The sequence below is a fragment of the Atractosteus spatula genome, chromosome 23, assembly GCF_055471065.1.
Source record: "Atractosteus spatula isolate fAtrSpa1 chromosome 23, fAtrSpa1.hap1, whole genome shotgun sequence".
NCBI lineage: Eukaryota > Metazoa > Chordata > Actinopteri > Semionotiformes > Lepisosteidae > Atractosteus > Atractosteus spatula.
The window spans coordinates 13,774,891-13,790,459 of NC_142728.1; the positions used below are offsets into that span (position 1 = coordinate 13,774,891).

A 15,569-nucleotide genomic window follows, 5' to 3' on the forward strand; every position below is an offset into this window, starting at 1 on the left:
CGGCGTGTATGCTGTACTAGCTGAGGAGCCGGCCAAAAGAAATGTTCTTTTTCACAACCTATTGTCTGGTTGTTCTGCTGAGCCAGGTGAACAAGCGAATAAAATGCGTATCCGGTATCAAAGCGTTTTCCGGTCTGTTTCGGTAAGACCCAGGCCGAAAATGATTTCGCCTCTTTTTTATTAGGAACACGGCCGCTTTAAGACTGCCAAAACATTTCCGTTTTGCCCTTCGCAGCTCCAGAGTGCATCCGCTGCAGAATAACACTTCTTTGTTAAACTGTTATTTACGCTCGATATTTTCGCACAAGCGGTTCATAACGTCTCGGGGGTGGGGAAATACCACGGAATTATTCTGAAGAAGGTCCTGTCGTACTTTCCTTTGGTCATCTGGACGGTACCCCGGTTAATTGTTACCATAGCCTAATCTGTATAATGGTACTATAACAATTGCTGAACAATTATGATGTCTGTTTCTAAAATATAACGACAGTGAGACTACCACTTACAAAACAACTCATCACAGAGTTGAAAACGTTTTTAAAAGGTGTTATGTACCATGGTGTTAGGAAAGAGACCACAGCTTTTTACCCAAATCGTGTATTTAAACTGCATGCAAATACGCACAAGGCACTAGACTTCATAAACCAAACCGTGCCGTTTTCAGTGCATGGAGAGTTCCGTGCCTTGCATAAAATACGCTCGCTGTTCTGCTTTATTTTAGTCATTTTTGTTTGGATGGCCTCCAGAAGCCGTTATGCCTGTGGGGATTATATATCACACGCGTTTTAAAAATGAGAAGGAGAGAGAGATACAGGTGGGAACCTAATAAGCAAACGAAAGCGGTGTTAAAAGCAGGCAAGGTGAAAGCTGGTTTTCAATTACAGCCAAATAAAACCAGGAACGGGCTCAGCGTTCTCTGTTGTGATGGTGTTTTGCTACAACAAGGAGAAACCTTTTGTTCTCGGTGCTGCAACAGCTGTGTACCTTTCAAGTGAGTAGGCTGGTTGGGGTGAGAAACTAAATATAGCTATATCTGCAGAGTTATTAAAAAGTCAGGATAATACAGCACAGGCAGCAGGGCTGCAGAGGAATATTTTCAGCTGTCTCTGTGCTCCAGAGAGAAGCACATAAAGTCACATTATTTTGTTTTTGTTGAGAACCACGACGGAAGCAGAGTGGCACAGTTGTTATCACGGGTTCAGTTCCTGGGGTGCTGTCTGTGTGGAGTTTGCCTGTTTTCCCCGTGTTCGCATGGGTTTCCTCCCACAAAAGACAATGCTGGCAGGTTAACTGATTTCTGGGAGAACTGGTGTGAGTGTGAGAGTGTCCGTCTGCCCAGTAGGACTGGTGTCCCATCCAGGGTGTGCCCTGCCTTGAGCCCGTTGCTTGCTGGGATAGGCTCCGGCCCCTCTTCGCAATCCCACGCTGCAGAAAAAAAGCTGTTAGAAAATGAGTGGATGATTGACAGAAGCTCTGGTGTTATTGTACTTTATAGCGTACCAGCACTCTCATTCCTTCAGTCATGATACCTAGTCTCGTTCAGGAACACCAAACCACCACAAAGCTGGCCATGCCATTAGCACCAGTGCCAGATATTCCAAGAGACAGCTGAAGCTGCTTTTTGTCAGCCTGATGCTCACGTTTTTTTTGGCAACTCTGCAACTGGGGGGGGGGAACATCAGCGTGACATCTCATCTAACACATCCCCATAACCCTGCATGCTTAGCTTCTGTGTTCTTTATGATGGGAGTCATTAAAAAAAAAAAACATTACATTTATTATTTGCCATTCAAAAGGTCTGCGCACTTAAAAAAAAAAGGGAACGACTGCGACGCTTTTCTGAAGCAGATTGGATTGTTTGCCTCGAGATACCCTTCCGTTGCAAAGGAATGCCGACGTGTCATCTTTACCTTTCATGTTGCAATGAATGACCGCTTAATGCTCAGTGCCAGTGTGAGGTGGCCACTGCGTTCTTTTCCAGCTTATCCTTCATTATTCAAGAGATCTTTTAGCGGCAGGGTCAGTTACAGTCCCTTTTAAAGGATTAATTAGGTAGAAATTATGCAGTGGGACTGTAATGAAAGAGGGGCAGTGCTGAGGTGGGGTCCCCCTGACACTTTCTTTACCCTACATGCATCGGGGCTCTAAATGAGGCAGTGTCTGCAGCTCAAGGGCTGTTTTTCGACTCCCGCTGACAACAGCCGAGGCGTTTCCTGAGCAGTTTCAAACCACTGCCGGTGTGCCTCAGTAACAAAGAGGCAAACCTTACAATTACACTGCTGCCTACTTCTATAGCCCCACATCCTTCTGGCTGATCCAGTTCTGTTGCCAATTTATGACAGGCTAGCCCGTTTGCTTGTCAGACATGGGGTTATGACGAGTGGAAGGGACTCTTAATTGCCAAGGTATCTGAAGTAATGCACTTGAATTCAAATCCCTTCACCTATTCATCCTGAGGTGTTGATAGTCTCTTGAGTGTTCCCAGTCGGACAAGGTCCTTAAATTCTCATGCGTAAGGAAAGGGAAGAAAAAGGCTTTGTTCTTAATATTTAGTTGTGTTTTAAGAGTTTTGTATTTTTTTTTGCCCACCCAAAGGCCAGCATGTTAAAATAAAGGTTTTACACAGAAGAGCACTGAACCACGTCTGTAATGAAAGGTTTATCGGCCTACGAGGCAAAGAGTCGTCCCTAAACATCCATCACAAATGTGGCAGTCCTTGCGGTAGTTCATTCAGATTTTCCTCTGCTACAGCATATGGGCCAATAATTAATGCTCTTCATTTGCCATTAATTAGGTGTGAGTTGTGACAGTGTTGCATTAGCACTAATGTGACCATTAGGAAAAAAAAACATTTTTTGAAGGGACCGCAGAATTCGATCCAACCAGGGCGTTTCGATATTTTAGTCTTTCCCTTATTTTTTTTTTTCCCCCTCCAACTGTCAACAACTTAACCTTCAGCATCTCCTCAAGGTCCCCTCTGCTACCTCACGAGAGTCATTAAAAGCCGCAATGTGCTGAAATCGAGAAGCCGCCTTCTTCGCTGAGCGGAGAGGCAACGGGAGAGGGGGATCGGTGGGATTGCAGTCCGGGGCCGAGCTGGAGAAGAAGTAAAAAAAAAAATCAAATCGAATCATATAAAACGATTGCTATTTTAGTACTCCTCCCACAACCCCGTTGGGAATTTTAACCAAAGAGCTGATCTTGACGTGTCTTCTGGATCTCCTGTGTGTAATGGCCTGCTGTCAGAAATTGAATTGTAGACAAAGCCTAAAAGATTCATTAGCTACTGATGAGTTAATGGAGCCTGTTTTTTTTTTAACGATGGATTAAAATGTCCACCTGTATGGTTTCGACAGTGCGTTTTCCTGTACCGTCCCTCAGTACTTTGTGTTTTTAAAAAGCTGCTGCTGTGCTGTGATTTGCCCATTTCAAGAATGCAAAGATGGACAGGGGTCGGTACCCCACCAGTCCCAGTTCCCCGATTCCCAGTTCCTGACCTCCCGTGCCACAGTCCAATGGATTTTTCTGGATCTTAGAAGGCTTAGAAGTGCAGCAACGAGATAAATCGGACAGATTTAACATTTAGAATATAAGAACGGTTACTAACAAGCGCAGGCCTAATTTGGCTCATTCAGCTCATCGGAGAGCTGGCACTGTAGATAATTGATCCAAGGGTCTCATCCAGTTCAATCAAAAGCCGGAGAATGACTGGAGTGAGAGCCGCAAAAACCTCTTCCCCTATTTTATGACTTCATGTTTAATTGCTATCAGCTAATTAGGGAAAAAAAAAAAGAACAAAGAAAAATAAGAGTTCAAAAACAATCAAATTTTGAAGCGCTCAATGCACATGCAACTGTGAGACGGCCGGACTTTGCCTACCATCCTTAGGCACTGCTTGCGGTTTTCCAATTAAAAAACCTAAAGGAGAAAGGATCCCAGCAGATGAAGGAAGAGCCTTGTGCGGATCACACTGCAATTCCGAGAAAAGAACCTGAAACGCTGGAGTTTTCAAATGGCTCGCTCGGTTTAATAGTCAATATCCCGGATGCACTACCTTTCAATGTCACTGTGCAGCTCTAAATCGGAGACCTTTCGGACGAACTGAAGCCAGCGATATGATCACGAGAGACCGTTAAAACCTTTTGGATGTGCTGCCGAGTGAAACGTTTCGCACCAGACCTCTGAAATCTATACCACATGAACTGAAGAACCCTTAAAAGAAATTAAGTGATTGATGGCAATCACAGGAGCGGTGGATAAGCTGCTTTAAACCTGCAGATCTGAACTGTGAGGTAGAACGTTTTTTTTTTCCCACCCTTGTCCTCTCTCCATCTTCACTCCAATGCATGAGAAAACACTGACTCACGGGATCTGGCTTTCAGCATAATTAATAATGCAAGGGGCTGCTACTAAACTAAACAGCCCAGGCATAAGGTATCTCGGAAGTAATGGCTTGACATGGGCCAGGATAATTGAACCTTTTCCCCCATTTCACCCCAGTGGGCAGCGGGTCTGGTTTTGCCTTTCAGGGAGTTGGCTTGTGTTACGTGCACGTTTCGTTTGTTTTTTTTCTTCGTTAAACCGAAGCCACCTCACACGAGCAACAGAAAATCGGAGTCCTGCAGATTTTCATCCCGAGAGAGAGAGGTCACGGGCGACCGTTTCAGTACTAACACCACATTTGGACAGAACTTCAAGGAAATGAAATTGGAAAACGTTTTGGACGTCATAATGCAATGGAACCAATGCAAACCTCCCTAGAATAAATATATTAGCATGAAAATAGAACTCAATTGTTTGAATTCACCTTCATTTGACAAGCTTTCCCACAATTTGGATCATGCCTTCCAATACCTCTCGATATGTTTGTCTTCTATGTTTTACTATACAGTACAGTGATCTCACTGTTACTCCACTTACTCTGCATACATTAGTAGCTGACTTTATGCTTTGGCATTTTTTCTTTTCCTTTCAAGAAAGTCTCTTTGCCCTTGCAACCTTCTCTAAATACGATTCGAAAGGTTATGCCCATAGTGAAAAGCTAACTATATCAGATTCTTGCTCCCTGTTTTCCTAACACCAGGGCAATAGCACAAGCTAATTGAATGATCTCAGAGCTCAACATATGCGACTTCTCCTGCATTTCCACTGGGATCTTAGACACATTGCTCGCCCAGTAACACAAACTAGATGATATCAGCAAATCCTGTTTGTACAAAGCACAGCAGACAAAAATGCTGAGCAGGGTCCACTTCCAGATGTCAGCAATTAATCTCACGCACACATACAGTATATCTGTCCCTTTCTCAGCTTTTAAAGGACTGTTCTCCCCCATGCTTTCCTTGGGGCTGCAACATACGAGCAAACCTGAAGCATTTCTGCCTGTCCATTATTTCAGCGATGACATTCGATAGGGAGACAAGGGCGGTCAGACTAACAATGCAAGGCTTCCTGTAAATACTGCTCTACCAAATCATTCGGGAATGTTCACATTAATAGACTCATACAGCTCCACCTCCTAGTATAGATTTCCTTGCATGTTCCTATGCAAGGAAATGTGGATATATGTGCACACTCAGCCCAAAGTATATTGGGAGATATACATGGGGAGGTTCTCTTGGCATTTTATTTTATTATCCTACCATTTCTTGTAAACCGCTGAGGCTGTCTGAATTGACACGTCGGCCATGTTATCATGTTACAGTATATGGATTAGGGAAGGGAAATCATGCTTCTAGTAACGTCAATTACATCAGTCTTTCCCATTGAATAATGAGGAAAACGTTGAGCCTGCTACTACTTCACATTCCTGGTGAATCATGGGTTTTACTGCATGCTTGGCCACTCCCATTACTTTGCTCAGGGTGGGCCACTCCCTATGGAACATCACATCTGGTATTTTAGTAGGGCTTCTTTCTTTAACCCCACCTGTATATAACCAAGCAGTGATCAGAATGCAAAGTAGAAGAGGAAATGGCAGCTCAGCATAGTTTCTCAGATGCTTCGAACGTGCACTAAATCGCACTTTACACAGAGGAAAATGATATCGTAGGCCTCATGCATCAATCTATTTTTAGATGTAAAAACAGTTCTGACAGGACAAAAAACACCTTTTTTTTTAATACCGCTTGCAGGATGATTCTAAATCACATTAAAAGAGCCTTTGCCTTATTTAATTAAAAAGGAAGGATCGCCAATATTTACAAAGTGCTTTCCCTCCTTAAAACAAACAGCTGACAAGAAACTACAATGCTTTGAGCTACATTCTGCAGTGGGGTTTTAATGTGGTGGAGGGGTGACATAGTTGAATTTCAATGCAGAAACAGATCCTTCCACTGTCCTTTAAACCTGCTCTGTTTTGAACAGCTTCACAATACTCTGCAGCCTCGCCCTCGATAGAGAGCCTGGGCACAGGCCTGGCATCCATTGGCACTAAGCAATCAACACCACCGAAGGTGTCGGCAGCTACTAAAAATGAGACTACAACCAGCCCAGCTGAAAGAGCTGTGAGCTAATTAAGCCGCGATTCCTTACAAAACTCATCATGGAGCGCTTTGTAATTGATGCCTTGAAAGGCGAAGACTCATTTTCTCCTTCACCTCAAGCCTGGGAAGTTTCCGTGCTTTTTAAAATTTACAACGGGCTTCCAATGAGTCCGTAAGATGAAAGGCTGCAACCAGGAAAAGGTGAAAACAAAAAGTCTGCCTTGGGGTTGATATATTGTCTACCCTTGCTAGTTCTGAGCAGTATTGTGGTTTTATTTATGTTTTATTTCAGACATTTTGGTTAATGGAAAGTCAAGCCTATGTTACACATGGGATGCCCAGCTATTATACCCAGCACTCAATCCTTTTTCAGGCTTGCTGACGCCAAACCATGAAATCTAAATAAAATCTACAAGATGCAAACTGGTGATAAGAGTTCAGTTAGACAGCAAGTGTGCCTGTCAGAGTAACTGGGCTCTGTGTGCGTGAGTCTGTTGCAGTTCACCCCTTGAATCCTGGACAGTGCAGATTAACACCCCAGCAGGACTCCTGATCCTACAGCATAACAACAGTTCACTGGAGTCTAGGAGAGGCAGTGTGTACGATCTGGGCCCATGAGGAGACCATGACCAAAATCTTCAGAGGGCAACAGCTCTGCGTCACTCACTCCAGAAGAACCTGCTAAATACCTCCCCCTCCTGTTCAGCGCCAGTGTTCCTCTTGCATGACACAACAAGGAAACCAAAAGCATTACTGAACCGTCAGTCTTCTCTGGCGGTCTTTCAAGGAAAACCTGCTTAACAAGGACTCTCGGTTCAGACATAAATAAAGTTCAGAATTATGAAGACTGCTCTTTACCACCACCGGCGATAAAATATTAATAGCAGGTCAACAGGGCTGCTGGGAGTGCTGTTTGAAAAGATTGAGCGATTGTTACGTCACCCCCCTGGAAAACTCACCGCCCTCAATCAGCTTGTTCATATTCCAGTGCAGTTTCCAATGAACTACTGAGACACGCCTTCTTCCACCCGCCTGCTTAAACCAGCCTGACACGCCACTCCCTAGCTCAGTACCGGATCTTTATCTAGTTAGAACCAGGTTGTTTCTTGTTCCCTCTCTGCAAGATTTCTGGTTCTGACTTTGTTATTGTGGATTTACTGGTTTTTGACCCTGGCCTGACCTCCTGACCCATGTTTCTGGATACACTTCTGCTCGTACTTTCGAGTTCTGAGGATTCTGCGTAGGGTCCATCTGCTGGGTCGTGATGGCAATTTTTCGTTACTTGAGTGGGAATAAGAAGTTTTGGGGGGGGGGGATGCACAGGCACAACACCCAACCGGTGGTGGGGAACAAAGTTGATCACCTGGTGGAAGGATCGGTGTCGGATCTTGACCACTTTCCAGGAGGAATAAAATCGAGGAAAAGAGAGCCTTCTTTTGTTTGATGCCCCTTACCTCTTTTCTGCTTTTTTTTTGTTTAGGGAATATCTTGGAGGAGAAGACGTATTTCAGTAGAGGTGACCAACCACCCCCTCAGGAAAATCTCTCAGGCAGCTCAAGAATTCCCAGACCACCTGTTGGGGTGGGGGGCACCCCGGGTGGGGGGGAACCCGACTTGTTTCATCTAAGCTAAGTAAGCTTTGTACTCAAGTGGGAGTTTTGGTGGCGATACTTTCTGTTAAAGCAGACATCTAAAGGTCAGGAACTAAGTGACCTAATTATATAGCGGCTTTTCCCGACAACGGGAGATGTTGAAAGGGCTTCATCAAGCCCCAATTAGCTGCTAGTAACCATGCAATTAAGATGAGCACAACGGCATGTTCTCATTTGTAACCTTTTTCACGTTCTCTTGTTACACAGCCGGTCCCGGCTGAGCCGTTGATCACACAGGGGAGCGCAAAAGTGGAATTTGACCGCTTTTCCGACACAAAGCGTCCCGTGACTCCTGAACACGCCCAGAAAAAAACAGTGTAGTGGGTGAGCGTATTTATTTGAAGGAGAGAGGCTGGGCAGTGCTGAATTGCATCTGAAAATGAAAAGCATCGCTGTCTGTCTGGCAGTAAATAGGTTACTGAAAGTCTCAGCCAGGACCTTCCTCGTGCTCTGCTGTATATTCTGCTATAGAAGTTAAGGATGTCAGAATAGATGTGACATTGACCGGCAGCCCGTTTCCTCAACGAGTTTTCCTTTTCAAGGTTTCTTAGAAACGAGTGTATAAAAGGTTAATCCAACACGACAATAAAACGACGGAGTAAATACGGACGAGTTAAAATATCACGTTCAATTTTTAATCAGGCCGTCTGAAGAGAAGATCGCGCTTGCCCGTAAAGTGCATGTGATTAGTGCTTAATTGCTAAAATAAAAATGTGGGATTCGCTGTGCCGCCTATTAAAACGCAGTATTTGAAACGTATTACATTAGAGAGAAATATTTATCCACGTCCTCCTGAAGAAAATCTTGATGAAACTCCCATATAAAGGTTTTTAGTGGTACACCATAGTACAACTAATGTAGAGCGTAATAAAGCGCATTGAAACCGCAATAAAAGCATGGAAAAACGCAAATGTATTGCAGTATGGGAATCCCAGACGAAACATGATCAAATATATCAACTTTTTGAAAACTTTTATTAAGAGAATCTTAATGACGAGGAGCAATGATCGTGCGACGAGCCTACATTTGCCGACAAAAGCGAGCATCTGCATAAAGCACGACGTTGTGTTTTCTTTCTTGTCTTTTCAGCAGGGAATAAACCTAATGCTTGTTCCTTTGTAGCCTACGCATGCTGACAGCTATACATCTGATTAAAGCGTCCGGCAACAAACGTGATTAGAAAAAAAGTTGATTTCACGTCCGATTTACCTTAAGAATACCTGATACGTGCAGTTCTGCAAGCGGTTAATTCGTTAACATCTGAATTTGCAAGAGCACGTTGAAAAAACTTACAGAAAGACTGCACTCTTAAACTGGCGACAGCTGGCGTCCTGCTCTTAGTGAAGATCACGGCTGAATGGGAATATAAGGTCAGGAAGATGCTGAGAAAGAGCGCACAAAAATACAAAGTTGTGTTGAAGACGTTGATAGACTACAATGGCGCTGGCTACGTTCAATAAGCAGCCATATCACTCTGCAACTCACAACTGCCAGCCCACTGAAGCTCAGCAGGCGTGAGCCTGGTCAGTACCTGGATGGGAGACCTCCTGGGGAAAACTAAGATTGCCCCTGGAAGGTGTTTTAGTTGGGCCAGCAGGGGGCGCTCACCCTGTGGTCCAATTGGGTCCTAATGCCCCAGTATAGTGACGGGGACACTATACTGTAAACAGGCGCCGTCCTTCGGATGAGACGTAAAACCGAGGTCCTGACTCTCTGTGGTCATTAAAAATCCCAGGGCGTCCTGGCCACATTCCCCCATTGGCCCTTACCAATCATGGCCTCCTAATAATCCCCATCTCTGAACTGGCTTCATCACTCTGCTCTCCTCCCCACTGAGAGCTCGTGTGTGGGGAGCGTTCTGGCGCACTATGGCTGCCGTCGCATCATCCAGGTGGGGCTGCACACTGGTGGTGGTGGGGAGTCCCCATTACCTGTAAAGCGCTTTGAGTGGAGTGTCCAGAAAAGCGCTATATAAGTGTAAGGTATTATAATAATTATTATTATTAATAAAAACTGAAGTAAAGACATTGATAATGGAGCAGTCCAGTTAATAGAGACGTAAATAAGAGAGTGTTTGAGTTACATTCGGCAATAGAGATCGCCTTTTCTTTCAGTCCTGTACAGTTTAAACTTCGGGCGAAACTGTTTCGCCAGCACATGCGTTTTTAACTTATGTCTTAATGCGCTTTCGATTGGAGATCTACCGTTGACAACATTGCAGAGACTTAAAAGCACAGTAAAAATGCATTTTTGTTCTTGTGCGCAAAAAAAAACCCCAAAGCAAAAATATATCCCACAATACACTATAACAGTAGTGTGAAGACCGCAGTTTGGGGAAGAGGTTTTCTGTTCATAGTGTGAGCATACTGAACAGGAAAAGTAACTACTCTTTGAACTATAAAGTGCATCCGTGCAACCACAGCAAGACCGGAACAGGACTGCGTTTTGTTTTGCAATTCAACCCTCTGTCTTCCTAAAATGAATGTCCTATGCCGATTGGTTAATTGAACTTAATATCTTCAGTCTTGGGCAGAGGATATGGCGAGACAGTCATGCAGGTCTTCCTAACCCCTACAGGCTACTGGAAAAAAACGACCGCAACAAATTACTTTAAGGCCGATAATGACATATGGGCTTAGCGGCTAGCAGTGGATGTGACAAAGAAGTGCGTTTAGGTCCTTTACTGACAGAGGGATATGAATGTGGAACAAGCTGCCCAGTCAGTGTGACTGCCGGCGATTCCCTGGTACGCTAACAAACGGCTGGATCCTGGATCTGTTGGCCGATATAACTTTTTTTTGGCTCGACAACTCCTTATTTAATTACTTTGTTCCCGTAATAACACAAACTATTTTGGAAATCCCTCGTAAACTGGAGTTGGGGGGGGGGGGGGTGTTATCAAGGCGATGTCTGTGAAGTGCTGTCGGAGCTTTTTGCTGGTTGCAAATGAGTTTGGGGGGGCGGACAGCTCACAGCCCAGCCACAACCATTGAGTTTGTGATTTTGTAAAGCATCTCTCTTCGGGGGGCCCCGTGTTGCATCAAAACGTCCCTGATCTCGGGTGCTCGGAACAAGGGCCCGCTCCGCTTAAACAGGCATCCTAGTAAAATCGCCCATATGCTACTGCCAGTGAGGTGCGGGGGGGGTATTAGCATTCCGCAGATTGCTAAACTCGCACATCGGTCTTCCCTGGGGAGCTCGGAGAGGAGCTGCCAATTTCCCGGGCTCTGTTACTGCTGTGCCGTCTCTCCCCTGAGATTTGGAAACCGTGAGCTCTCCTCTCACATCCAGTATGCCGCAGCCGCTAATTGCTATCTGACTCAGGGACCTTCAAAAAAGACGGAAAAAGACCAGAACCTTTTTTTTTAAAGGCACACAGCGTAACCCAACCCCCCTCCCTCGTCACCCCGTACGGGGTTAAATTAGGGAGCCGGAAACGGAGTGTTAAAAAAAGGGCGCGCTTTTCTAACCACCTGAACTCGGCCCCATTTCCTCGCCTGCGCCGTGTTTGCCGGCAGGCGAGGACAGGTTTCGCATAAAAAAATTGCTACACACGCCTTGCCTTAACCCCACCCCGAGTCACAGGTTTTAAGAAATTGTCAATGTCAACGATTTCTGAATTTGTGCCAACGCATATTACATTTACCGTCAATGGGATGGGCGTCCCTCAACGACAGCGGGGTGAAGGACTCCCTTATTTTATTCTTTTTACCTTAATATATTTCAATGATGTCTAGAGATCATTCAATAAAAATCTACCATTTAGCAAAATAGTGTTTTTAGTGGTGAAAGACAAAGTAGCTTTTACAAGGTTACAACAACCGTGTCAGCAGTATTTGCTTTTTGCGCCCCGTTGACTTTTATTGCTCTTTTCCGCTGTACTCATTTTCTTACACGTCTCTTAAACCTCTGCTCTCGCTCACTATGGGAGAAGAGATCAATGCAAAACAGACAGAAACTGGCTGACAGAGGAAACGGTCAACAGCTCCGTCAACATATACTGATACCACTGCACAGCTTGGGCATTCTCGCTTTCCAAAGAGGACAAAAAATCCCAAGCCTCTTTTAATTGGACTGAAAAAAATAAACCGTGCGCTCTCCTTACTTTGCCAACCTCTAATGATGTGCATATAAAAATAATATTGAATGCTGCTGTCCTAATGTTACTGCTGCAAATTACAATAATATACACTCTTTTGGTACTAACAAATACCTATTTTGAGTAAAGGAACAAGTAATAGGTTTATTCCATGTAAAAAAAAGGAAGAAAGAATACACAACGTTTCGGCCGTGGAGCCTTCTTCAGGTGTGAGAAATCCATAAATTATACTAATAAGCTGGTGATGCACGGATACGCTATTGTAATGTAAACGACCCCCAGACACGTTCTCTCTTGCCTTTTCTGGGTGGGTTTTATTTCTAAAAAAGACGACCCAGAAAACACAGGTAACTCAAAACCCCAGCAAGAACGAAATGGTCCTGTCTGATGGGCGAAAGGCAACCAGGCATTCTGCCTCAGCCAGCCCTTGGGAAACCATCGCTTTGCTACCCATCCGGCGATGTGTGAAAAAGCCCGGGGGTCTCCTGGAGGCTCCGGGGCCGGAGTGTGTCGGTCAGCCGAAACAAAACCTCAATTTATTTCAATGTGCTGCTCGACGGAGACGTGTCGAAGAAAAGTGTGGTGAACACCGCAGGAGTGCCCCTTCCGTGCGGGCGACAAAAATTGGAAGTCGACGCCCGAAGATGTTCTGTCCGGATTTCATCATTTTTACAGCAGATGGGGACGTTCTAAAAATAAGAGCATCTGCTGTGGACAGTGTCTCAACAGCGTTCGTATTGTGGCCGCGGCGGTGGCTGTTGCTTTTGGTCGTGGATTCACGAAATCACGGTAACAGCTGTCGGTAACAGCAAAAAAAATAAATAACTGTGTAATTACCATACTGGGATTATACATAATACAATATTAAAAGCGGAACTGCAGATCAAGAGTTTCAATTTAAACGTTGTCAAAAGAGATCCACTATATTAAGAGTGTTGATTTTACGCACTACAGTACTAGAGAATAGCATGAGATTTCTCTTTGTGCTTTGAACCCACTGAATCAAGATTCTCAGGAACCCAACGGTCCCCTAAAGATATAATTATAACGGTAGCATGGCCGAGCGGTCTAAGGCGCTGGATTAAGGCTCCAGTCTCTTCGGGGGCGTGGGTTCGAATCCCACTGCTGCCATAAAAATTTCCTTAATCAAGGAAGTATTGAATTGAACTATAGCACCAGTTTCTTCTGATTAACGGTAAAAGCGATTTTTCAAGTTTCAAAAGAAAGAAATCTGGCTTCTTTTCTAATGTTTTTGTAAAAAAAACCCATTAAGATTAAATAATAATATCACTTAAATAATATTATCACAAAAGGTTACAGAAAAGTCATTCCTTAATGCTTATGAAGAAATTGGACAGATGGACCACATTTTCATTCAGACGAGATTGAAATATTTTTCTGACTTTGACATTAGATAGCCTGATATTCGTGAATCTGATGTGAAATTATCTAAATAAAGCAAATTGTGGAATTATTCCAGAATTTTCTATCTTCTCTATAGAAATTTGAAAGGAGGATTATCCCAGACCGTTTTGTTTTTTTTTTAAAGAAATATTATAATTGAAGCTTCTTGTCCCTCAATTCCTAAATTATAGAAAATAAAATATCAGTTTATGAATACAGAAATATTAATAAATCTTAATTGACATATGTCTGTCAAAATACATAGAGACTGACAAACACGAAGATCTCTCAATTATTAGACATAATACACAATAACTGACTACACTACACTACTGCCTGTTTTTATCTGGTCTCCACAGTTTTCTGATCATTGACTGCTTTGTACTATTTATAAATGTGGTGGTGCTGTGGTAACCATGGCTGTGCCACAGAGTTGGGGCCCTGGGTTCAACTCCTGGGCTGCTATCTGTGTGGAGTTTGCATGCTTTCTTTGTGTTTGCATGGGTTTCTTTGCACAGTGCAAAGACATGCTGCCAGGTTAATTGGCTTCTGGGAAAAACTGGCCCAGGTGTGAGTGTGAGTTTGTGTCCATCTGCCCTAGACTGGTGTCCTGTCCAGGGTGTATCCTGCCTTGTACCCATTGCTTGCTGGGATAGACTCTAGCTCCCCTTTGACCCTGTACTGGAGAAAAAGGTTAGAAAATGGATGAATGGATAAATAGCAAATTCAATTAATAAACTGGAAAAAGAGGACACTGTGAAAGGCCTCTCATCTTAAGGTGTCCAATTTGTGGGGCCTGTTGTCTTTTCAATTCACAGTGACAAAACCATGGAGAGATCCCGCCACTGTTGAATGGAAACCATTTCTTAGGAACTGCTACCCGTCTGCAATATCGGTTGAAGGATTTACTTGCTGTTGTTCATTTTTCCCTAAAATAAATCGATCCCCTTGGGCGGGTAAAATGTCAAAAAACAGCTTTTGATGGCTCTATGACTTCCGTTTGAAAAAGGCTTTAGGCAAGCCTGTTGCATCAACAGAAGAAGCGCAAATTTGGATCGTCTCAAATCGGGCCATCTGTTCTGTTTTAAGCACCAGATGTAGCAGTTCGGATTCCAACAAGCACAATGCGCAGTGTGTTGGTTTAGGTTTTGCTCACAACTTTCAGTGCTGCCTGCCTTCCTGGAATAACTACTGAAGCTGGCAAGCACAACACCTTTCTCGACGCCTCAGCCTCTTGATTTCCGTGCCTTCCAAGGCTCAAAGTGGTCATCCGTTGAGCCAAAAACTACAGAATGTCCAAAATCCAGCAGCCAGAATCCTGACCAGGTCTAGTGCAAGTGTTCACATTACTCCTATCCTGGAGTCCTTGCACTGGCTTCCGGTCAAATTCTGTGTAGACTTTAAAATCCTCATGCTCTGCATGGCTTGGCACCTCAGTACCTGTCTGAACTATTCTCGCCCTACTCCCTACCTCGCAACCTTCGCTCTTCTAATTCTGCTCTCCTTACTGTCCCCCAAGCCCGTCTACATTGTATGGGTGACAGGGTCTTCTCCTGTTATGCCCCCGAGCTCTGGAACTCTCTGCCCAAGGATATCAGAGAGTCACCTTCTCTAAACTCCTTCAAATCCAGACTCGAAACCCTCTTCTTCAGAAAAGCTTTTACTTAACTGGTTCCATTCTTCACCTCTCTGCTTTTACTAGTACCACCCTCCACGGTCTCCTCTGTATATTGTAATTGTGTATTATCTTGTGTGTTCTTCTTATTTATTGTTGTTGTCATTCTGTAAAGCGCTTTGAGAAGCCACCTTTAAAGGCGCTATATAAAATAGTTTATTATTATTATTATTATCCTCCATTTAGGGATCAGGAGTGAGAGGTAACATCATGGCAGAGCATATGGGATTCTCGGTGAATCACGATAAGATCAG

At 44.0% G+C, this 15,569-nt stretch overlaps 1 non-coding gene across 1 annotated transcript; it reads left to right on the plus strand.

Moving 5' to 3' along the window:
• Positions 1–13,285: 13,285 nt before the first annotated feature.
• On the plus strand, positions 13,286–13,367 carry trnal-aag (transfer RNA leucine (anticodon AAG)). Its single transcript has one exon. It is a non-coding gene; the product is annotated as a tRNA-Leu (tRNA).
• The last annotated feature ends 2,202 nt before the right edge of the window (positions 13,368–15,569 follow it).